The sequence below is a fragment of the Pleurodeles waltl genome, chromosome 5 (genome assembly GCF_031143425.1).
Source record: "Pleurodeles waltl isolate 20211129_DDA chromosome 5, aPleWal1.hap1.20221129, whole genome shotgun sequence".
In the NCBI taxonomy this organism is placed as follows: domain Eukaryota; kingdom Metazoa; phylum Chordata; class Amphibia; order Caudata; family Salamandridae; genus Pleurodeles; species Pleurodeles waltl.
This window is the reverse complement of record NC_090444.1, coordinates 1,318,818,426-1,318,843,148: the sequence shown is the minus strand read 5'-3', so window position 1 is coordinate 1,318,843,148 and position 24,723 is coordinate 1,318,818,426. Positions and strand designations below refer to the sequence as shown.

The 24,723-nt window shown below is 45.3% G+C and overlaps 1 protein-coding gene across 2 annotated transcripts in view; it reads left to right on the top strand.

Moving 5' to 3' along the window:
- The window catches only part of HTR1E (5-hydroxytryptamine receptor 1E), a 1,159,229-nt gene that overhangs the window by 830,149 nt on the left and 304,357 nt on the right, over positions 1 to 24,723 (top strand). For both annotated transcript variants that reach the window (XM_069235572.1, XM_069235571.1), the window contains exon 4: positions 20,290 to 20,339. The gene's annotated coding sequence lies outside the window, so the exon portion shown is untranslated. The remainder of the gene's footprint in view (positions 1 to 20,289; positions 20,340 to 24,723) is intronic.

Here is a 24,723-nt window from a genome sequence, read left to right as displayed (position 1 = left end):
GAGCTGGGCACAGCCCCACTTGCAACTTAATAGCCTGTGCCCTGCCTGCACACAAAGGACTTGTTACCACTGCATTGTTCATACAGCCAGCTTGGAAACAGGGTGGGCAGGAAGGAATCTTCAAGGACTTCAGGAGGAATTCTCCAGAAACCTATGCCCCATTAAAAAAGACACCAGGTATAAATAGTGGACTCTCACACCCAACTCTTCAGGAGACTCCAGGACCTGTGAATACTTCAGAAGAAGGACTGCTGTGCTGCTTTGTTGCCAGAAGGACTACTACTCTGCTGCTCTAGTACTCTGCTACTTGCTACCTGCTGCCCTGCTTGCTGAAGGGTAGACTGGACCCTTCATCCTAGGCTGAAGTGACTCCAAGGGTCAGCCAGCTAACCTCCTGTTTTGAGCTACAGGGACATAACAAACTCCAAAGACTCCCTGCAACTGTCCATCTGACCTGCTGCCTGAACCTGAAAATGAACCAGCAACTGGACATGCCTGAGTCCTGCTGTCCTTTGCTGGAGTGCGTTCCTGACCCCCAAGCGGTGCCTCTCAGTTCCAGTACCCTTGGTGTAGCCTCTGTTGAGCTGTCCTGAAGATTTAGGCTCCTTGGTAACATGAACAGGCCCATTCATGCCAAGATCTTGCTGCCCGCATCGTCCAATGTGAGGCTCTGGTGAACAAGACTCTTTGTGCCACAGCGATCCCCAAAGACACCCGGCAGAGTGGAATCTACACTTCGTACTACAGCATCAACAGCTCATGTTGACTACTGATGCAAGGCTCCAGCACAAGCATCTGTGATGCCGGACAGGATCTTTGTACTACAGCGACAACGGTCTAGGAGCGTGGCCTGCTACATTGACAACTATCTGTGATGCTCTCCCTTCTCCTCACATCCCCTTTCACTACAAACAGAACCCTTTGTGGTGGACTTTGAAGCAAACTCTTTCAGCAGGACTAATCTGGCCCCTGTATCCGGCCCACTCTCCATCACAGTCTGCCTGCACTTGTGACTTTCACCTAGTCTTGCACGACCAGATCACTGCGAGTGCCGCTTTATGCTTTTAGATGCTTTACTTACCTGAAATCTTTAAAATTGCTTATCTATGGTTCTACTGATTGGAGTTTTGTAATTGTGATTTCAAATAATGTATTCAATTTCACTTTCTTTTTTTACAAAGGTGTGGGATTTTCCTTGTGTTCCTTTTTCCCTTTATTACTGTTTGAAGTGCTGTATAAATACTTTACACATTGCCTCTAAGTTAAATTTGATTGCTTTGTGCCAAGCTATCAGAGGGTTAAGCACAAGTTAAATTGAGGTTTGCTGTGTTTCACCCAGACAGAAACTGTGATTGCTGCTTGAGTAGAGATTTAGCCCTCTTTACCAGTAACCCAATTTCCAACAGAGTTGTTCTATTGAGACCAATTTAGATTACTTACACTGATCTTAGCCCATCATAACACACATAGAGAGTCATGGGGACTGAAACTAAACAAATCTAAAGGAATCGACCCATACTATCTCCCCACATATAAAGCCAAAAACACAAAAAGGTATGGGGTTCACTTATAATGAGGAGCTCTACCCTGGGGAAATGTTCCTGGAGCTCCTTAACCTCACTAGGTGAGTAAATGGTGAATGAGTGCTGTGAAGGGGCATGAAGTGGTGATGGGGGGGTATTTCCTTTACGGACTAGGTGGTCTCACACACTATATAGTGTCATGCTTCATCATTTGACCACCTAGCCCCACCCAGGTAGGACAATGCCACCTGGGCGGACTCAACCTCACCATTAAAGCAACGGGGGGGAGTGCATACATTTTTACTTTCTGGAAATTGTGGGATCCAGCTAAGCTAGGGAAAATATAAAAACACCTAGGCAGTTACCAGTGTGAAATGTACACTTTTAATAATGGTGTCTGCTGGTGTGTTAAAAACAAGGATGGGACACCTCTGTGAGAACTAGGACTCACTGGGTCACCTATCTAAAAATAAATGGCCGACATGTTTCTGCCCTCTACAATAAGCCAAGGAAGGTCTGGGGGCATTCTTCAGGGCCTAGGATCCCTCAAAGTCATGCATTGCAGAGAAAATCATCCAACACTCAGTAAGAGAGTGGGTAAAATATAGTGAGAATTAATGCGGCCTACCTGAAGCGAGGAACTACCTAGCATAGGCCTAAGGGAACAGAAACTAAATTAACGTTTTGTGACACACAGCACAGCACAGCAAAACACACACAGGGGTGACACAGCAAGCCAAAGTCATGCAATTTATAAGAGTGTAACATGTATCTACAATGAAAATAACATCTTACCCCAAGTCTAAACGCTACTTGCCCCGAAACTCCAGGAGGGGGAGTGTCCCCTTATAGTCACACAATAAGGGATAGGGAAAGAGGTAGGCAAGGACAGCAGTAAGTATATACAAGATCACAATTCTATGGAGAAATCAAAGGCTGCACTCACTGTGAGATGCTTCAGAAAAATCACTCTGTTAGATAGCGTACAGAGGAAGAAGGAGCTCATACTATGGAGCTCGTATCAGTTATGGTGCAGCTTAGTGAGTGCCTACAGTAAGAGTATGGTGGGCAATTTACCAAGTACAAGGTAAAAATAGAATAAAAACAGTCTAGTCCAAATAACGTTAAATAATTATATGACCATCCATACATCCCCCATGGCGGAGAAAGGGCCGTCGGGTTAGGGAATGCATAAACCAACAACCAATATAGTGCTTATCTGTAGCGTGGAAGACGATGTCCGGGAAAGAAGAAATGATAATCCGCCACTCACTGCATCAAAGGAAACGCTTGCTGTGCGCCTAACCCGACCCCTCACTGGACCGCTTGAGGTAGGTGGTCCAGTGTGGTGGCAGTTTATAAAGTCCAAGCAATTAAGTCATAATGAGGTACGCAGTGCGCGTCCTCATTCCAGCCAGCCCCGGCCGGCTTGCTGCCGGGGTGTGGTTCGGCGCTCCCGTGCAGGAGTGCACGGGAGGCTGGGAATTGCAGTTCCCAGCCTCTAGAATAGAGTAGAATGCCTCCTCTTGCGGTCGTGAGACAGCAGGGAACTAGAAGGAGGGGGAAAAAACAAGGAAAGAAGGGGAAAGGGAGGGGGGAAAGGGGAAAAAAGAAGAAGAAGAAACAGATAGGGACCGGTGGGGGAAAAAAAGGAGAGTAGAAGTAAAGGTGGAAAAAGAAGAAAATGAAGAAAAGGATTGGAAGGGGAGAAGAGTTGGGAATGGTGGGGAAAAGGAACAAGGGGAAGGAAAATGAATAAGCAAGGTGGAAAAAAGAGAAAGAAGTAAAGGAAGAAAGAAAGAAAAAAGAAAAAGGAGACAGAAGAGAAAAAGGAAAAAGATAGAAGAAGGAGAGAACAGAGAAAGAGAGAGAGAGAATCAGGAAAAAAGTAGAACAAATGGAAAAATAGAAAAATAGAAAAAAAGAAAATTAGAAAAATAGGAAAAGGATGAAAAACCGAGACCGGGGGGGAGGGGGCAGAGGAGGGAAAAAACAAGGGGGGGGAGGAAAAGAAGGATTTATGGAGGGAGGGGATGAAGAGGAAAAGAGAGAAAAGATAGAGGAGAAGGAGGGGAAGCAGGAAAGAACAGGGGAGAAGGAGGGCAGGGATAAGAGGAACAAAACAGAGAGAGGGGACAAGACTAGAGCAGAGGAGGAGGAGAAGCGGTAAAGGGGCAAGAAAGAGGAAGTGGAGGGTTGGTGAGTGGACAAAAAGGAGGGGGTGGGGGAAAGAAGGGGAAGAAGACACAAATGTACCCGGCCAGTGGTTGGTGGTACTTTGTTTTACGGATACCCAGATCAAGATGCTTCATTGCTAGTATGTGTTACAAGGGTATGGTCATTTGTTAAGTGAGGACCACGGGATGTCGTCATTTAGTCCATTGGTGTCCGGACGCAGTCTCCAGACCCAGCGTTGTTCACAGTAAAGTAACTTCTGTGACATGTTGTGGGTTGTGGGTGGCAATTGCTCTAAAATAATCCATTTCAAATCGTATGGGGAATGATTTTATGTGACAAAATGGCTTGTGAGTTTTGTGGCGTCATGTTTGCACCTGATAGTGCTCCTATGTTCACATATACGGGTGCTGGCCTTCCTTGTTGTCATTCCGATATATTTGAGCTGGCAGGGGTAATTGATCATGTAGATTACATTCTTAATGTTACAGTTCGTAAGTGCCTTTAATATCCATGGTGTTTTTAAACCGAGCTCCACCATGGTGGATTTCTGTGTGATCCTACACACACTACAGTTGCCACAAGGATGGTGGCCGACTGGGGGAGGTAGGTGCTAGGGAGTTAACTGTTTGTTAGGAGGTTTCATGGTAGGTCTTTTGTGGACCACCATATTGTGTATATTGGTGACTCTTTTAATCCCTTAAGTGCGGGCGTCGGCCACTAGCCGACGCCCGCACTACCTCCCTGGTGCGGGTCACGACCAGTGGCCGACACCAGGGAGGGGGTTTGAAAATCCTCGGGTGCGAGCTTCCGTGTCTCCCCCCGCCCCCACGCGAGGCGCGCTATATATAGATAGATAGATAGATAGATAGATAGATAGATATATATATCAATCCATGTAGATAGTTATGTCTATCTACATGGATATATCTATAGATAGATCTATATATGCATATATAGATCTATATATATATGTATATAGCCATGTAGATAGATTTATCTATATAGAGATCTATCTATATATATATATATGTGTATATATATATCACTTTTGTCAGTGCATGTGTGGTTTCCCTGGGGGCTGTAATCGGCCCCCAGGAAAACCAGACCTACCTATAAAAGTGATCTATATATATATATATATATTTTTTTTTTTATATATATATATATATTTACATATATATATATATATTTGCCACCAGTTGTCTTGCAGTTGCAGCTTGCGTCTTCAAAGCAGTGCACATACTTCAACTGACGCATTTCAACTGTAGCTTTTAGGCAGCAATAAAGAAGTCAAGTAAGTCTTGTGATTATGTTTCTGCTACAAAAGGATCAGACTTTTGTCTAGTGGCAGTTTTAGTGCAATAAAGAAGCGCAGAAGGTTTATATGACTACTGCAAAGAGCAAATCTGTATTTTAAGTAAATAGCTGAGTACGTTAGTAAAGTCAGCTACTACCTGCGCTATAATACAAATGAAATGTATGTGCGGTGTGGGGGGTGGCTATGGAGAGATGAAGAGCACGTTTGCTGGGTGGTAATGAGGGAATCCGAGGAGGAGGACATGAGAGTGGGAGCACTAATAATGATTGTTGGACTGGGCGCAGGAGGTGCTAAATACTGTGACGAATGGTATGTGACAAGGTGTTTGAGTGTCCTGAAAGAACATGCTGATTGAGGGAAGAAGCGCAGGTAAGGTAGCCTCTGCAGCATCCATTTTAGGACATCCTCATTCCTCACTCCTCATCCCTACTTCTCATCCCTGCTTCTCATCCATCATCCCTACTTCTCATCCATCATCCCTACTTCTCCTCCATCATATATTATCCCTACTTCTCATCCATCATCCCTACTTCTCTTCCATCATCCCTACTTCTCTTCCATCATCCCCACTTCTCATCCCTGCGTCTCATCCCTGCTTCTTATAGATCATCCCTACTTCTCATCCATCATCCCTGCTTCTCTTCCTTCATCCCTATTTCTCTTCCATCATCCCTACTTCTCATCCATCATCCCTACTTCTCATCCATCAGCCCTACTTCTCATCCATCATCCCTGCTTCTCTTCCATAATCTCTACTTCTCATCCATCATCCCTGCTTCTCATCCATCATCCCTACTCCTCATACCTCATCCCTGCTTCTCATCCATCATACATCATCCCTACTTCTCACTTCTCATCCATCATCCCTGCTTCTCATCCATCATACATCATCCCTACTTCTCATCCATCATCCCTACTTCTCATCCATCATCCCTCCTTCTCATCCATCATCCCTGCTTCTCTTCCATCATCCCTACTCCTCATCCCTGCTTCTCATCCCTACTTCTCTTCCATCATCCCTACTTCTCACCCCTCATCCCTGCTTCTCATCCCTACTTCTCATCCATCCTTCTTACTTCTCATGCCTCAGCCATCATCCCTGCTCCTCATCCATCATCCCTACTCCTCATTCCTCATCCCTCAGTCATACCAACACATTTTCAGTTTTGTGAAACACACCTTCACACTGATTGGTTTGGAACAGCCAATCAGAGTTATGAGCGAGAGCTGCATTCTTACAGCTCTGCTGGTTTGGGAAATACAAGGAGCCCACAGCTAGGGCCATAAATCAGCTCTTGGAGAAAGGGTTATACAGTTGGTCTACAGTTCATGGAAGATCTTTCTGGTTTCAGAAAAGAAAGAAAAAACAGCTCTCAGAGATAAAAGCAGCCTCAGATGTAAACATGTTATTTCTTACAAATAAAAAGCAAGCTCAGATTTAAACATTTTATTTGTTACAAATACACATGAAACCAGAAAATGTTTGGATGAACTGGATTGCACTGTCACCAGATTTGATTTTAAACATTGTGTATCTACATGTGAAACTGAAGCCAGAAGGTTTTTGGTTGAACTGTAGATGACCTGTATAACCCTTTCTCCAAGAGCTGATTTATGGCCCAGGCTGTGCACTCCTTGTATTTCCCAAACCAGCAGAGCTTTCCGCAGAGGCCTGTGAAAAACAGAAAAACACTTAGTTAAATAAAATGAAATATTGTGCAGCCTTGAATTCACTGGAAACAAACACACAGTTGCATTTCCTCTCCTCCCTCTTCACCAACTATGTGCAATGAGGAGGCTGTGTTTCATTGAAATAGAATGCAGCTCTCTCTCATAACTCTGATTGGCTGTTCCCCACCAATCAGTGTGAAGGTGTGTTACACAAAACCGAAAATGTGTTGGTATGACTGAGGGATGAGGAATGAGGAGTAGGGATGATGGATGAGGAGTAGGGATGATGGCTGAGGCATGAGAAGTAGGAATGATGGAAGATGGATGAGAAGTGGGGATGAGAAGCAGGGATGATGGAAGAGAAGTAGGGATGAGAAGCAGGGATGAGGAGTAGGGATTATGGATGAGAAGTAGGGTGGATGGATGAGAAGCAGGGATGATGGATGAGAAGTAGGGATGATATATGATAGATGAGAAGTAGGGATGATGGATGAGAAGTGAGAAGTAGGGATGATGTAAAATGGATGAGAAGCAGGGATGATGGATGAGAATCAGGGATGATGGATGAGAAGTAGGGGTGATGGATGAGAAGTAGGGATGATGTATGATGGATGAGAAATAGGGATGATGGATGAGAAGCAGGGATGACACGCAGGGATGAGAAGTAGGGATGATGGATGAGGAGTAGGGATGATGGAAGAGAAGCAGGGATGATGGATGAGAAGTAGAGATGATGGATGAGAAGCAGGGATGACACGCAGGGATGAGAAGTAGGGATGATGGATGAGGAGTAGGGATGATGGAAGAGAAGCAGGGATGATGGATGAGAAGTAGGGATGATGGATGAGAAGCAGGGATGAGACGCAAGGATGAGAAGTAGGGATGATGGATGAGAAGTAGGGATGTTGGATGAGGAGTAGGGATGATGGAAGAGAAGCAGGGATGATGGATGAGAAGTAGGGATGATGGATGAGAAGCAGGGATGAGACGCAGGGATGAGATGTAGGGATGAGAAGTAGGGATGAGAAGTAGGGATGTTGGAAGAAAAGTAGGGATGATGGATGAGAAGTAGGGATGATGGAAGAGAAGCAGGGATGATGGATGAGAAGTAGGGATGATGTATGATGGATGAGAAGTAGGGATGATGGATGAGAAGCAGGGTTGAGAAGTAGGGATGAGGAGTGAGGAATGAGGATGTCCTAAAATGGATGCTGTAGTCTGGTATCTACTGTTGCACGTATCACACACACACACCAACAATTTTGTGACTGTCTATGTAGGCTAGTGTTTTAGAGCAACAGTTTAGCCAATAGCAGAGATGGCATCTTGATGGATGACTGCTGCTGACGTCACTCTGGTTATAGAGGACAGCTCTGACATAGGATCAGAGACTGAGACAGCAGATACTGAGACAGCATCTGAGGGATAGGACAATGGCGCAGACTCTGGGAGTGATTTTTCAGTTGGAGGAGTTCCAATGGATAACTCCTTCCAGTAAATTGTGAGGAAGGTGATGAGGGCAGTCCTGTTGTCCCTTCGCAAGCACAGTATGTGCAACAGGGCAATAGTGGGTTAGCCCAACCCAGAGAGCAGGTGAATGCGGGGGCAAGCACAGAGGGGGTGCTCTCTTGGGAGCTCCCCAATTTAGTTCAGCCCCAAATTCCACTGCCCAAATTGTATTCTGGAGACATCAAAATTATCTAGCACAAAACAAACTGGTTTTGTAAGGCAGGCACCTGTGTTTTTGGTCCTGGGTTCAGCGGCTATATAGGGAAACATACTAAACCCAAACATTTCTGGAAACTAGACATCCGGGGGAGTCCACAGAGGTGTGACTTGTGTGGATTCCCTAAAGTTTTCTTACCCAGAATACCCTGCAAAGCTGAAATGTTAAATAAAAACTCTATTTTTCTTGCATTTCTGTCACACAAACTACAGGAATATGCTGCGATCCACAAAATTACTACCACCCAGTGATTCCTCTCCTGTCCTGATAAAAACACTACCCTACTTGAGTGCCTATACCTAATGCCTGCGTAAGGAATGGATCACCCCAGGGTCAACAGTTGCCTCATGTAAGTAACAACATTGACTGTTGTGTGATCTATTCCTGTCGCGGGCACTAGGCCTACCCCTACAAGTGAGGTATCATTTTTATCGGGACACTTGGGGGAACGCTGGGTGGAAGGAAATTTGTGGCTCCTCTCAGATTCCAGAACTTTCTGTCACCGAACTGTGAGGAAAAAGTGTTTTTTTGGCCAAATTTTGAGGTTTGCAAAGGATTCTGGCTAACAGAACCTGATCAGAGCCCCACAAGTCACCCCATTTTGGATTCCCCTAGGTGTCTAGTTTTCAAAACTATGCAGGTTTGCTAGGTTTCCCTAGGTGCCTGCTGAGCTAGGGGCCAAAATCCACAGCTAGGCACTTTGCAAAAAACAGCTCTGTTTTCTTTGTCAAAATGTGATGTGTCCATGTTGTGTTTTGGGGCATTTCCTGTCGCGGGCACTAGGCCTACCCCCACAAGTGAGGTACCATTTTTAACCGGAGACTTGGGGAAACACAGAATAGCACAACAAGTGTTATTGCCCCTTGTCTTTTTCTACATTTTTTCCTTCCAAATGTAAGACAGTGTGTAAAAAAGACTTCTATTTGAGAAATGGCCTGTAATTCACATGCTAGTATGGGCACCCCGGAATTCAGAGATGGGCAAATAACCACTGCTGCTCAATGCCTTATCTTATGCCCATTTTGGAAATACAAAGGTTTTATTTATACCTATTTTTCACTCTTTATATTTCAGCAAATGAATTGCTGTATACCCGGTATAGAATGAAAACCCATTGCGAGGTGCAGCTCATTTATTGGCTTTGGGTACCTAGGGATCTTGATGAACCTACAAGCCATATATATACCCACAACCAGAAGAGTCCAGCACATGTAAACGGCATATTGCTTTAAAAAATCTGACATTGCAGGAAAAAGATACAGAGTAAAATGCTGAGAAAAATGGTTGTTTTTTTTAAGGCTCAATTTCAATATTTTTTTTTCCAGCTGTTATTTTCTGCAGGAAAATCTTGTAGGATCTACACAAATGACCCCTTGCTGAATTCAGAATGTTGTCTACTTGTCAGAAATGCTTAGCTGTCCGGGATCCAGTATTGGTTTCACACCCATTCCTGTCAATAACTGGAAGGAGGCTGAAAGCACCAAAAATAGTAAAAATGGGGAATGTCCCCATAAAATGCCAAAATTGTGTTGAAGAATGTGGTTTTCTGATTCAAGTCTGCCTGTTCCTAAAAGCTGGGAAGATGGTGATTTTAGCACCACAAACCTTTTGTTGATGCCATTTTCAGGGAAAAAACCACAAGCCTTCTTCGACAGCCCTTTTTCCCCTTTTTTTTGAAAAAAACTAAATTTTATGTGTATTTTGGCTAATTTCTTGGTCTCCTTCAGGGGAACCCAGAAACTCTTGGTACCTTTAGAATCCCTAGGATGTTGGAAAAAAAGGACGCAAATTTGGCGTGGATAGCTTATGTGGACAAAAAGTTATGAAGGCCTAAGCGCGAACTACCCCAAATAGCCAAAAAAGGGCTCAGCACTGGGGGCGGGGGGTCAAGGCCCATCAGCTAAGAGGCTAAAGGCGTGCAGCGGTTGCTGAAACGGGAGGCCACCAGATGTTAAAATCTCCCAATCGTCTCTCTGATAATCTTCTGGATCTTATTAGATAGTGGGTTGAACGTAGTTACACACACTATCAGTTACGTCTTGGGTTTGTTGGCACGGGCTTGTAACAACTTGTCTCTGTTATTGTTCCGTGCTCTTTTGTATGCTCTCCTAACAAGATATGCAGGGTAATCTTTTTCATGTAGTTTGGTGGACAGATTATTAGCATGTTTTTTATAGTCCGAGAGATTTGAACAATTCCGTCGTAGACGTAAGAACTGACCCACGGGGAGGTTCTCCCTCAGGGACCTTGGGTGGCAGCTCTTGAATTGTAACAAATTGTTGGGGTCCGTAGGTTTGTGGTAGACCTCTGATGCCAGAGACTCATTACTTTCATGAATTAGAAGATCCAGAAACGGCAGTTGGTTCTCGGCGATAGTCATAGTGAATTTAAGAAACGGGTTTGCCGTGTTGAGACAAACTGAGCCTGTCCAGATGAGTAGAATGTCATCAATATACCACTTCCAAAGTTTAATCTGCTCCAGGTAGGGGTTATCCTCATGGAGTACCACCTGTCTTTCAAAGTTGTCTACGTACAGACAGGCCAGACTAGGAGCAAAGGTGCTGCGCATGGATGTCCCCTGTATCTGTAAATAGAATGTGTTCTCGAATTTGAAGTAGTTCCTTGTTAATGCAAGGTGTGCTAGATCTAGTACGAATTCTGGGGGTGTCAGTGAATCACTCCTGTTTGCTTCCAGGAGATCGCATATGACCCCCAGGGTTGCTTCCTGGGGGATGTTGGTGTAAAGTGATTCAACGTCCAATGTAATCAGGAGTTCCGCGTTTTTACCAAAGGGCATTGAGTCAAGGAGAACCAAGACATCAGTTGTGTCTTGCAGGTAGGTGGGGATCTGCTTCACTAGTGGTTGAAGGAAGAAGTCGCAGAACTGGGAGAGTGGTTCAAGAACAGAGCCAATTCCGGACACTATGGGCCTTCCAGGAGGGGGAATTTTCCTTTTGTGTATTTTAGGAAGGATGTAAAACTAGGGTATTTTGGGATTAGATTGTGTCAGGAAGGCTGCTTCTTGTTTGGTCAGCCAGTTGTTCTCGACTCCTCTATTCACTAAGAAAGCAATTTCTTCCTGGATGTCTGGGGTAGGATCTCGGGACAGACGTTTGTAATTTTGTGCATTTTCTAGTAAGCGCTGGCACTCTTCTCTATACATTGTCAGTGGTAAAATCACTATTGCCCCACCTTTGTCAGCTGGTTTAATAATGATAGAGGGGTCAGAAGTTAGACGCTTTAATGCTGCTAGTTCGTCTGAACTCATGTTGTGGAATGCGTTGCTCGTGCTCTCTGCGAGACCGCTGATCTTGCGGGATACCGATTTTTCAAAGGCAAGTACTTCGGGAGGCATTTGTCCAGTTGTCGGACAGAAGGTTGATTTGGGACGTAGACCTGTGTTTCTCTCTGGTTCAACAAAGTTTTTTTCTAAGAAAAAAGTTTTGAGGCGGATTTTGCGAAACAACTCTGCAATTTCTGTTCTAGTTTTGAAAAGGTCTATTTTGGGAGTGGGGACAACATTGAGGCCTTTGTTTAGTGCCTTAGACTCAAGAGCGTCAATAGTTCTGTTGCTTAAGTTTATAATGTTGTCGCTCCCACCTATCATATCAGAGGTTGCTACGTTGTGCTTGTCCCTGGTGTGTTCTCTCGTTGTGTCTCGAGAGACTCGTCTCTTGGTCTCCATTGCACCCCTTTCCTTTTCCCTTTTCCCCTCCCTTGACCTCTGTCTAAAAAAGGTGGGGGCTGATCAGGGAAAGACCATTGTGCCGGATTTTGGAAGAAGGGGGGCTGATAGTTGGTTGGGGGTCCATAATGAGCTGGCCAGCCCCATTGTTGGTTGTTAAGAGGGGGATAAGGGGGCATCATAGGTGGATAATTCCACCTCCCCCGATATTGGCCACGGCGTCCGCGGCGCTGTCGGGTGTGCACTGACAAATCACTGTCAGAGTCTGAACTGGTATTCCTACTGGAGGAATTGTCGGACATGTTGTTGCTTTTAGCCACATACTCTGGGTTAGTGTACGGGTACACTTTCTCTTGTGAGAACCGTTTAAGGTCCTTTTGAAATTTAGAGATTTTTTGTTGGGTGAGATATTCCCTATATTCATTCATACTCTTGTTAGTTTCCTCCAGCTTTTTCTTAAAGGAGAAGATGCTTAAGCCTGTTTTGAGATTGTTCTCACTTGTTTTTATCTGTATCAGAAGAGCCTCAGAGAGTCTGGTTGCTGTTTTAATTATCAGTATAAGCTAGTCCTGAGTGCATTTCCATGCAATCAAGGCCCAGTCTTTTCTAAATTCTAGGTCCTCTAGGAAGATACATGGTTCGTTGGAGACGATGAACCCATTGGGTGCCGTGTTGCTACGTAAATACTCAGAACGGCCCGTGCAGAATGGTCTTCACCTGTGTCCGTTCAAGTTCTACCAGTGTATCCCAGTCCCCTAGCTGAGACAGGCTTTTAGAGAGGGCTGTGTCACCAAGAAGTGATGGTGCTGACAGAATTGCTGTTCATCATCAAAAGTGAGTCCCTCTGTCATGTTGGTAAGCATGGTCAGAGGGAACGCAGTACTGCTGTGTCCTGATAAATCCCTGAAGGGGGGATACGATCCTGTCTTTTCCTATAAATCTATAAATCCCTAACGTAGTGATTATAGCTCAGAGCTTTCCCGAGCAATTGAATTCGCAAGAAGACTGATCTTAGCCCACCATTGCCTGTGCTGTAGGCATTTTATTTGAGGCAAACAAGGCTGGTGGGGTCTATCTTACTTTCCCGAGTCTTGAAGGTTGGACAGTCAGTTGCACACATCATATTGAGAGAAGGTCCAGCTGCAATGCAGGTTACTGCTGTGGTCTAGTGTTATGACCCTCTGCACTAATATAAAGAAGGAAGCTTCATGTGTGCATATTGGATGCGCTAAAGGCATGCCAAAGACAAACTTGTCTGTGCCTGGACTGGGCCTAGGGCCTCAAAACCTGGTTGGTTTTGCTTATAACCCAGTGGAAGCTTGATCTTTGACCTTCAAGATCCCCCTTGTAGTTGCATCCTTTTCCCTGACCTGGAAATCATCTTTGAGAATCTTCCTGAATTAAAATGCTCATCTGACTTGTTGCTTCTACTCATATGTCAGAGAATGTACCAGAGAGTGGTTCATGCATCAACACTAGAGCTGAGGCTCCATCTGAAATGTTCACTTTCAAAGGTTAGGTCCCTTGCCAAACACTGTACCGAGGGGACAGCATATTAATTAAGAAGCACAAACTGTTTTTTATCACTAAGACTTGGTTAAAACCAGATTCGTCCCCAGAAATCTTTCTGTCAATCCCCATGGATAATTGAATTAAATCTCTGGTGTATACATATGAGATGTTGTGCATCTCGTACTGTTTCATGAGATGCACAATAGTATTTATAAGGCTGTTTTTATTGTTTGATTGTGGCTGATGCTCCACGTTCGGGCTTGTTGGGATTTAAGGTACTCTGACCACTGCACTGGTCGTGCAGGGACCTGGTTGTGGGCTCCTCTTATAATGAGACATCAATAAAGTCTCCAGCATTATCACTACATTGTCTCAACTTATTTATGCATCCAACATTTACTAGCGATGAGCGGACAACGTTAAGGATCTCACCGACATGTGGATTATTGTCGGTTTCCTGTCTGTGGCAATTGGGCTTTGTCCAGTGCAATTTCCATGCTTGCGAGTTTGGTTAGGTCATTTGGAAGTGATTTGTAGCTCTGGATTCGTGGTCCTTCATACAGCGGTAAAAAACAATTTATTTCTGCCCCCCCAAGGGACCTGGTTGTGGGATCCTCCTATAATGAGACAACAATAAAGTCTCCAACGTTATCACTGTGTGGCCTCAACTTATTTATGCATTCCACAACATCTAGATAGACAACACATATGTGGTATAGGTCTAGAATGTATTTTTTAAAATACTCTGGAAGTTTCTGAAAACCAAATTCTCTTGATTGGTGGAGCAGGATGGCTGGCTCTAACTTTCAATGTATCAGCGCATCTTCCATTTAAATATAAACTTATAGGCAGGCTTCTTGGGTCTGCAGATTTATTTATTAATTATTTTTTTAAATCTACAGATGCTTGTATCCTAAATGCTAGTAACCTGTAGTCCTAGGGAACTTGAAGATTCATTTGGATAAAATAGATGATAAGGATACGGAAAACTACCTACATTCTTGTGAAACGCTTAAGCTGAAAATTTCTTACAGCTTATATGCCATGACATATGGCAGGTCATGCTTTAGATGCTATTCTCATCATGGTCATTAAGAAAGCTTAATTAGGCTATAGTAAAAAACATGAAAGCATACATCACAACAGATACATAATTATAAAATCATATAGTAGTTAATATCTTTAAAATACATTAAATGACCAATACTCCGTACAGCAGAATCCCTTGATCACACAGCAGCTTTAAAAAAATTAGCAACATGAAAAACATTATCTATTGAGAGCATTTGTGAAAATAAAAGAGCTGGTCACGCTTGTTTAACATCTCGTGCCTTAAGAAGGGGGATTAAGTATGCCTTTCTCAGGACCTCATAATATTTACAAAAAAAGGTAACATGCATAGTATCCTGCAGAGACACCTGGTCGCAACCGCAGGATGCTAAGGAGGAAGATTCATGCAACCCCCCAAGGAAGGGCTAAAATCTGCGGCATCAATTTAAACCTGAATTTGGATAACAGATATTAGGTATGATTAGCGGTTACGACTGTAAGGTAGGGTTCTATAAATAGGTTGGTTTTAAAAAATGGATACCTGCCTCAAAACCTCCTGTAGCACCTCAGATTCTCTCTCTAACATTTTATGTCTCAAGAAGTTATCTCTAACCCAACCACAATATGCTTTACAATCTTGTGAGGACAGGAAAAATATCCGCCTACCTCAATTCTGAAGCTCCTTTTTAATATATTTAAACCAGCGGATCTGCAGTGAAAAATCAAGGAATAAATAATCCTGCAATATATCCCTATTCAATTCTGCTCCTTTGGTCCACAGATCAGCCCAGAATAAAAGGGGACGAAAGGCAATGATATCAGTAATATGACTAACTCCCAATTCTTCATGGACTATATAGGAAGGGGACACAAAGCAGGCATCGCATATACTTGTTTAAACCACATCAAGTGGGTCGTGCTTAACATATCCCTAGAAATCACTTCTATAAATAGCTTTGCTCGATAAACTTGTAATAAAGAGGTGTAGCAAAGACAGGAGTCATGCCCCCTTGCCCAATGGCCATGGCCATTGGGCACAGTGGCATGTAGGGGGGCCCAAGTTAGCCCCCCCTATGCAACTTTAAAAAATAAAAAAAATATACTTACCTCTACTTACCTGGAATGGGTCCCCCCATCCATGGGTGTACTCCAGGGGTGGGCGAGGGTGGCAGGGTGTGTCCCTGGGGGCAGGGAAGGGCACCTGTGGACTGCTTCCATGGTCAGAGAGCATGGAAGGGAGCCCACAGGCCCCTTAACGCCTGCCCTCACCCAGGCGTTAAAAACGGCGCACATCAGGCTGTGCGCCATTTTTTAAGGCCATTTTTTAAGGCCTGCCCCTCCTGTGCGTCAAAATGACGCAGGAGTATAAATAAGGCGCACAGGCCTTAAAGTCATTTTTTGGACGGGAACGCCTACCTTGCATGTCATTAACGCAAGGCGGTTTCCCGCATCCCGAAAATGACGCACACGGAGAAATTTTGACGTTCGCGGGGCCGGGCATCATAGTATAAATATGGTGTTAGGTTTGCGCCAAATTTGCATCAACATTTTTGACACAAATTCAGCACAGAGTATAAATATGCCCCTTAGTCCTTTCTCCATGGGCATCGTGACTGGCGTACAGCACGACGCTCCCTGTGCCTGGTCCATGGTGGAGAGCAATATTATCCATTTTTTATCTGGTAACAGCATTCCACCCTCTCAGCTTGCCTCTGCTCCTTCCCACAAGTTAGGTCCGAGTTCGTAAACTCGATTAATTACAAGGACTAAATAAAGTCTTACCTCATCTTCTCCTTCACGAGCCTTCATGCCCCTGACACCGCTACAATTTCCTAATGTGAAAGAGTCTGAGAACGAGTAGATGCGGAAAACATGCTCTTCTGCCAGAATCATTGGAAATAGCCCACCCAAATAGTCACAAGAAGGTCTGAGTGGCATTGTACGGGTGCACCCGCCCAGGGGTGTCACCCATTCATAGCCTAGTTCATCTTTCACTTACGCCTGGTCCCAATCTTGGACCCACAAAAGTTTTTATGCAACTCTTCATACTGATCTAGTTGGAGTACAGTCGCTCAATGATGACATCACTCAGAGTGTCGAGAAAGAGGATTCTGGTCGGCGCTATGAATAACACACCCACTGGGCCCCGCAAGTTGTCCCCGGAGTCAGCATCACAACTGCACCTGCCACTGAAAGAGCGTTTGCTTTCTGTCCCACCGAAGCTCCTCTGGGTATTGTTTAACATTTACTCCCAAGTTGGAGTTTGTTTAGTAAATCGATGCAGTGATGGGCTGGTCTGTCACCATTGTGGGAAACTGATAATCCACAGCCCTGATACTGGCAGAGATATATGTGAATCTTCGGAACTGACACTCTAAAGACATGAGGTTCTGCACACAAAAAGTAGCGTGGTTAACTAGATTACATAAAGCTTACCTGGGCGACAGACACATACAGTTTTCAGAGGCACTACCTACAGTGAAATGAAGGCGCTCTGGAACTAGGTGTGCGACAGGCGCAGCAGTACCCCAAAAATAGAGGCAGAACAAAAAAATAATGGAAAACAATGAGACCTTTGTGTAAATTTTCATTTATGCAGAATTAGCTGTTCTAATTCAGGTGAAAGCACATTGGTAATTAAGTATTGCACATTGCTTGTCATGTATATTTAACTTTATATTATGTGACTTCGCAGAGATGCCATTTGGTAAGAAACCTTTGTCACTTTTATGATCCTCTGCAGAATGAAAGATTGAGGCACTGAAAATTCATCAATGTAAAAATATATATATAATTTTTAAATTTGCAAATATTACAAATAAGGCTCATTAAGCCACTGGTTAACTTCAGTTTGAGTGGTGCATTTTGCTGTCTCACAAGGAGCACATCCGCACAGAGGATAGTTCTCTTCGGGCCAGTGTTTTGTTTAGAGACTGATGTGATAGCAGGAGCTTCTGATAAACATTCCATCTTTATCAGCCAGTGCTGTTGTAAATTCCTTTCCTGACTGCTACTATTTCACAATGTACCAGTTGAGTTTGTGTTAATTTGAAACTGTTCTGTATTGTTATGCCCTTTTCACTTTTTTTCTTCCTCGCTTTCTTTTTCTTTCTTTCCTTCTTTCTATCCTTCCTTTTCTTCCCTTCTTTACTTTCCATGAGAAAAACTTTTCATTTTTTATTTTTAAATACATCCTGGAGAGCGGAGTCGGCCCCTGCGCTGGCGAGGTGGCGTCGCGGAATGGACTGGTGCGCCTCCCAAGAGAAACTGGTTTATGAAGCAGGGAGTTGTCCGGCTAAATACGAGCGGGTGTGGAGGAGATGGACGGGATCCTGGGGGGAGGACACAGGACGTGATCTGGGAAGTGCACCTATGACTTTATGGAGATTATGGGGGTCATTCTGACCCCGGCGGTCATGGACCGCCGGGGCCAGGGTTGGCGGGAGCACCGCCAACAGGCTGGCGGTGCCCCGCAGGGCATTCTGACTGCGGCGGTTTGGCCGCGGTCAGAAGAGGAAAACCGGCGGTCTCCCGCCGGTTTTCCGCTGCCCAAAAGAATCCTCCATGGCGGCGCAGCTCGCTGCGCCGCCATGGGGATTCTGACACCCCATACCGCCATCCTGTTCCTGGCGGCTCTGCCGCCAGGAACAGGATGGCGGTATGGGGTGTCGTGGGGCCCCCGGGGGCCCCTGCAGTGCCCATGCCAATGGCATGGGCACTGCAGGGGCCCCCGTAAGAGGCCCCACTTTGAATTTCACTGTCTGCATTGCAGACAGTGAAATTCACGACGGGTGCAACTGCACCCGTCGCACCTTCCCACTCCGCCGGCTCCATTCAGAGCCGGCGTCCTCGTGGGAAGGTTGTTTTCCACTCGGCTGGCGGGCGGCCTTTTGGCGGTCGCCCGCCAGCCCAGTGGAAAACCCAGAATCACCGCAGCGGTCTTACGACGGCGGTGCGGTATTCTGGAGGGGGGAACTCTGGCGGGCGGCCTCCGCCGCCCGCCAGAGTTAGAATCACCCCCTATACGGGGATCAGAAGTCCAGTGAATACGATTCAATTGTGTAGTGTTAATTCGGAGGAGGTAATTTGTGACCAGTGGTCTTATGCTGTGTTGTTTTTCTTGTTCTGCAATAAAATCAATAAAGCTGTTTTATAAAAAAAAAAAAATACATCCCATTTTCCTTTAAGAAAAAGCAGGCTGCATCTTAAAAAAAATAAAAAAAAGATTGCTCTATTTAAAAGCTCCTGACCCTAGCAAGCCACCATCCCTATGTTGGCAGCGAACCCTGGTGGGTCACAAATAGCGCCCTACCTCATCCATATTAATGAGGTAGGTCTATTTGTGACCCACTACGAATCACTAGTCGGACAGATATCACTTTTATGCATTGGTAATATCGACTACCAAATAGCGATTTGAAAAAAATGGCTATTGGATAATCACTATTACCAGTCTTCGTACACCCAGCCCCAAGTCACTGATTTACAAAGAATTGTACAAACATGTATATTGTACATATCCCCTTAGGACATTTGTGTGAGTCCCACAAAAATGTAAGATCAAAGTTCAAAACTGGCATTTTCTTGTTTTCAGAAGGCCAGATTTGTGGTGCAGTGGCAAGTGCATTAAAGTTATTGTTCTCAGGTTATCCCACAATGCCATATTATTCATTTTGTCACTTTTCAAAGGGTGTATATGAATACAGTGGAGATGTACACGTTTTAGTCATTTAGCAACGTCACGGTAGAGCCAGAGGCAGCACGAGAACAGGAAATTATCATGTAATTGTGGTAGTTTGAGTGGTGCAACTGTGTTTGGCATGGGAAGAATACATAATACCAGTGTATCTTTTTGCAAGTCACAAAAGAGTGGTATTTCTGTGAGAGCTACTGCTTCATGTGAACACGACTGTCCTCGTTTTCCCACGCCGATATTTTCCAGGTATGGGCGCACCGGGGAAGATTTTACAGGCCTGAAGGTCCTCTAATGAAACTCGCAGGACCTGGAGGCATAAGCAAAACTCGGCCAGATCCCACCCAACACCCTCTCCCTGTCTTGTGACCACTCCCAGCCCGCTGTCACACTCTACTCCCCCACAGCTCCTACTGCCCAACATCAGATGCTCTGCCTCCAATTCCCACCTGTACACAGCATGTGGCTAAAAGGAAAATCATCGCCCAGAACTGGACCTTTTGTGCATAATTTGAGCAGGAAAATGGGCCTGCATGGTTATTCTCCACTCCATTGTGATTAACTTGTAATTGCAAGATATTGGCTGCGTTTTCCACACTGTACCAGCGATTACCGGTATGGAGTTTGTTCTAGGCCAGTACCTGCAACTTGTAATAAACACTGTATCGGGAGTCTGCCATCAATATCCCAACCCTGTTTTGCTCATTTGTCAAAGGATCCTCTATAACTAGGCGCATGACATGCTTAAGTCGTATGCACATGTCTCGGTAACTGGGCGCCATGATTAGAATCCAGCATTCCCTTAGACTAATGCAAGCTTTGTGAAATTACTACTTGATAACTGCTTTACTAAGAGTACACCATATGGTAAATAATGTAATAAACTGAAATAAATGAATGCTTAAGGTTTGTTATATTTTGTTTACTTTTCAGGTTAACCCCGCCTGCCACAAAAACAACAAATGTAGTCTTCAACATTTGTAGTGAGTATTCTTTTGGATAAGACAGTTTTTCCTCATCTAGAAAATATAATAATGAACGGTTGCAATGTGTAGCAAATATTTGAAACGTTTTCATCATTTTATGTGAACTTTCCCTAGACCCAATTCACAAAAGATTTTCTGTGACTGGTTACATTTTACTCCAGGCTTAGATGTGATTTACTCATTTATTTGAAAGAGTAAGACATGAATGCTCTCCGAGAAATTCATGAATATGTTACAGGAAAGCCTGAAGTAAGACGCAACCCCTTCACAGGCAATGACCTGGATAGTCAGGTGTAATTCACACCTAAAACAGGAGTAAGACGCAACTGCTCACAGGAAAATCTTTGTGAACTTAGCCCTTTTTGCTTCCCTGGCACTGAACTGAACTTCAGAAGCAAACTTGATGTCAATTATGAATTATTCCCTCACTGTGTGTTTCCTAATAAGAAGTTACAGGCATCACTAATACCCCTGTCCTATTCTCAATGCCACGGCAGTGACTCATTTATTCCGCCTTTGCCACTGAATAGTCAAGTACGGAGTTCTCATATCGCACCACCTCAAGACTACCCTATGTACCTTGTAGCATTGGCTGCCGGCAGCTTTAGGAGGGAGGGGGGCGGATGGGGCACACACACACACACACGCACACACACACTCATTCTTTCACACACAGACACGCACACACATCCATTAACAACACTCATACCATTCAAACATGCACGCACGCACCAAACATTAATTTTAAAACATCACGCACACTTATTCTTTCACACACGCACGCACATCCATTAACAACATTCATACCATTCAAACATGCACGCACGCACCAAACATTCAATTTGAAACATCACGTACATACACACACAAACTTACCTTCGGCCTCCAGGTCCCTCGTCACAGAGTGGGATGGGGTCAGTGAGACTGCTGACCCCACCCCACTCTGTGACAAAGTGTCACTGATTGACACTCGCCCTGGGCACTGAAGGTCTTAAACTGAAGCGCCCAGGGAGAGTGTCAATTGGTGATGCTTAACTCGTCACCCAGGCACCTTTGCTGAGCCGAGGAGGTCACGCCCATAGGACCTGTGACCTCCTCAGCCCAGCAAAGTTCAGCTCAGGCAGCCAGGAGGCTGCGCAAATCTCACATGTCTGCTCCTGGCTGCCTGACCTGAACATGAAGAGTGTCTGTCAGGCTGACCTTTGTTCAGCCTGACAGACACTCTTCATGGGGGGCAAAAGGTGGGGGGCGTGGCCCCTCCACCCTAAAGGACGGGCCGCCACTGCCTTGTAGTGGACTCTACTTTTCCTAATCATTGTTCTTGACGTGTGAGTTTAGTTCATTTTATGGATCAAATCTGTTTATTTGTATTTTCAATTATAAACAATGCATATGCAACGCTTCAGAAGAAGACTACAGCAATAACATACAATGTGCTCTAAGCATAGCGGTAAGAAAAAGAAAACTAAATAAAAACATAATAAAAAACATCAAACATAGTTTCCCAGAGTTGGCATACAAAATCGCATCAATATTGTGCACTCCCAGGGCTTGTACAATCGTAATCACGGCCCTGGGTATAAGCAAGCGTTGCACAGCCGTTTCTCCTCCCTCAAATCAGCTTCAAAACCCTCAAGTAGGTTGGACATGTTAGTTCCGTGAACTCTGTAGACAGTATTTGTAAAAATGGTTGCCACAGTTCCTTAAAATCTTCACTACTCTGCAATGAAGGCAGGGTAAGCTTTTCCATGGCGAGAATAAACCATAGCTTATGGAGCCATAATGTTAGCGTCGGGACCTGATCAGACCCCCACATACTTAACAACAGCTGTGTGGCTGCATTTAAAGCTAAGGCCATCTGTCTACCCTTCATTGACTTCAAAGGGAAAGTGAGCGCATTGGGAAGGCCCATTAGGATGTACGCAGGAAATCTGGGGATATGAGTATCGAAAGCCGAGTCAAGAGTGTCTACTATACTCTCCCAGTACCGATGGAGCTTAGGGCAGTGCCATAAGAGATGGACAAGCGATCCGGTCCTTCCACACACTCTCCAGCACAGGTCTGACTTAACAGGATCCCAGGCATGGATCCTTGCCGGAGTATAGTACCAGTAGGATGCCACTTTATAAGATGACTCTGTTCCTGCCGCATTATAAGCTGTGTGATGTGTTCTGTAAAAGATGCTCTCCCACTCCTCATCAGAGAGCTCTCTCTCCAACTCTCTCTCCCATCTCAACTGACCCTAAGTTTTGGGCGGTCGGGCCCCCCCGCAGGAGAGCAGAAAGCTCGGAGATCAATCGCTTCTCATCCTTTTTCGTTATAATCCATTTTTCAAATGGTGTTAAGGGCCTGTCTATTAATGTTCTATTGGCCGGTAGCAGAGCCCAATGTCGTATCTGATAATACATCATCCTGTCTCCCTCAGATAAGCCATATGTCTCCCTCATCTGGTCAAAGGGGATCACTCCATGTTCATCAAAAAAACAACCAACCCTTTTACAACCCCCTTCATGCCAACGACGGAGCGCCTCGACTTGAAGGCCCGGACCAAAATCAGGATTCGCACCCAGGGGGGTCAATGGTGACGGAAAGGTCGTCAGGCCCACTCGACTGGCCATGCGGTCCCACACCCTCATCGACACCTCCGTGACCGGGGATACATACAACCCACGGGCTCTGTGACGGCACTTAAGCCAGGGCTCTTTCCATATATGTGAGCCAACCACTGCCTGATCCATGAAACACCAGTGCTTCTCGGAGGACGGGCGGCTCCATTCTAATAAGAAACGCAATTGTGCGGCCTGAAAGTATCTCAGGAGGCAGGGGACAGCCAGTCCCCCCTCCCGCTTAGGGCAATACATAAGTCGTCGTGGTAGCCGCGCCGCCTTCCCCTCCCATATAAATCTTAGGACCGCTGTTTGAAGGATAGTTACTGTTCGTGGCGGGGTTCCATCGGCAGTGCCTGAAACACATATAATACGCGCAGCAAGATAGTCATCTTAACTGCCGCCGCCCGACCCAACCAAGACAATTTAAGCCTCCCCCAGCTCTCCAGATCTCGCTGCACCTCCCGCGTCAGTTTAGTATAATTCAACGTAGCTGTACGGGCGACTGTGGAGCCTAACTCAACACCCAAGTATGGGAGCTTTGAGGAGGACCATATGTAGTGGAATCGGTCCCTCAGATCTTTTTCATGTTCAGCGCTGATAAACCTACTCATGGACTGTGACTTCAGCATATTGATTCGGAAGCCCGAGACCCTTCCAAATTCCTCAAGTACATTCATTAGTGCAGGCAGCGAGGTCGTAGGTTCCGCCAAAGTAAGAATCACATCATCTGCGTACAATGAGATGAGGTGCTTATCTCCCTCAAACTTAACGCCCGCAATCCTAGGGTCGTCACGAAGCCACTGAGCTATAGGTTCCATATACAAAGCAAACAAAAGGGGCGAGAGGGGGCACCCCTGCCGGGTTCCTCTTTGAACCGAAAATGGCAAAGAGAGCGTCCCATTAACCCGCACCGCCGCACGGGGCGCTCGGTAAATACATCGGATCCATGCCATGAAACCAGGGCCCAACCCGAAGCGCTCTAGCGCCTTAAACAGATATGGCCAATGAACCCTGTCGAACGCCTTTTCAGCGTCAATAGAGAGGAATAGCGCCTCCCTTCTAGAGCATTCCGTTTTGTCCAATAAATGGAGCAGTTGTTTGGTGTTATCGCTACATTGTCTATGTGGTATAAATCCCGCTTGATCAGGATCAACCAAGCCTGGCATATAGTAATTTAGACGGTGCGCCAATATGCCTGTAAACAGTTTGGCATCGATATTCAGGAGCGAGATGGGCCTGTAGGAAGCGCAATCCTCGGGGTCCTTCCCCGGCTTCGGAATTACCACAATAGTGGCATCAAGCATGCTAGGTGTGAGAACCCCCGTGAGTCGAAAGGAATTAAAAAGTCGCACTAAAACTGGAACAAGTTCCATGCAAAAGGTCTTATAAAAGAGTGCAGAGAAGCCGTCAGGCCCAGGTGACTTACTGGCCTGCAAGCGCGAGATGGCGGATATAACCTCTTCCGCCCTTATAGGTTGCTCTAAAGAAGCTGCATCCCTCTCAGACAGAGGCGTAATTGCTACACCCTCTAGAAAGGCCTCCGGTGAAGAAATACCAGGCTCCTCGGCCTGATATAATGCCTGATAGAACTCCGCAAACCATTTGTATCATTGACGCTGATCGCTGCGCTCACAACCTGTGCGCTAGCAGGTTCCCACACTTATTACTTCCCATTTAATACTTGTGTTTGAGGCGCGCCACCGTATATTCTGCCCTATCCCAGTCCAGACCTCTCAACTGTTTCCTTACTTTCTCAAGCTCGCACCAGACTC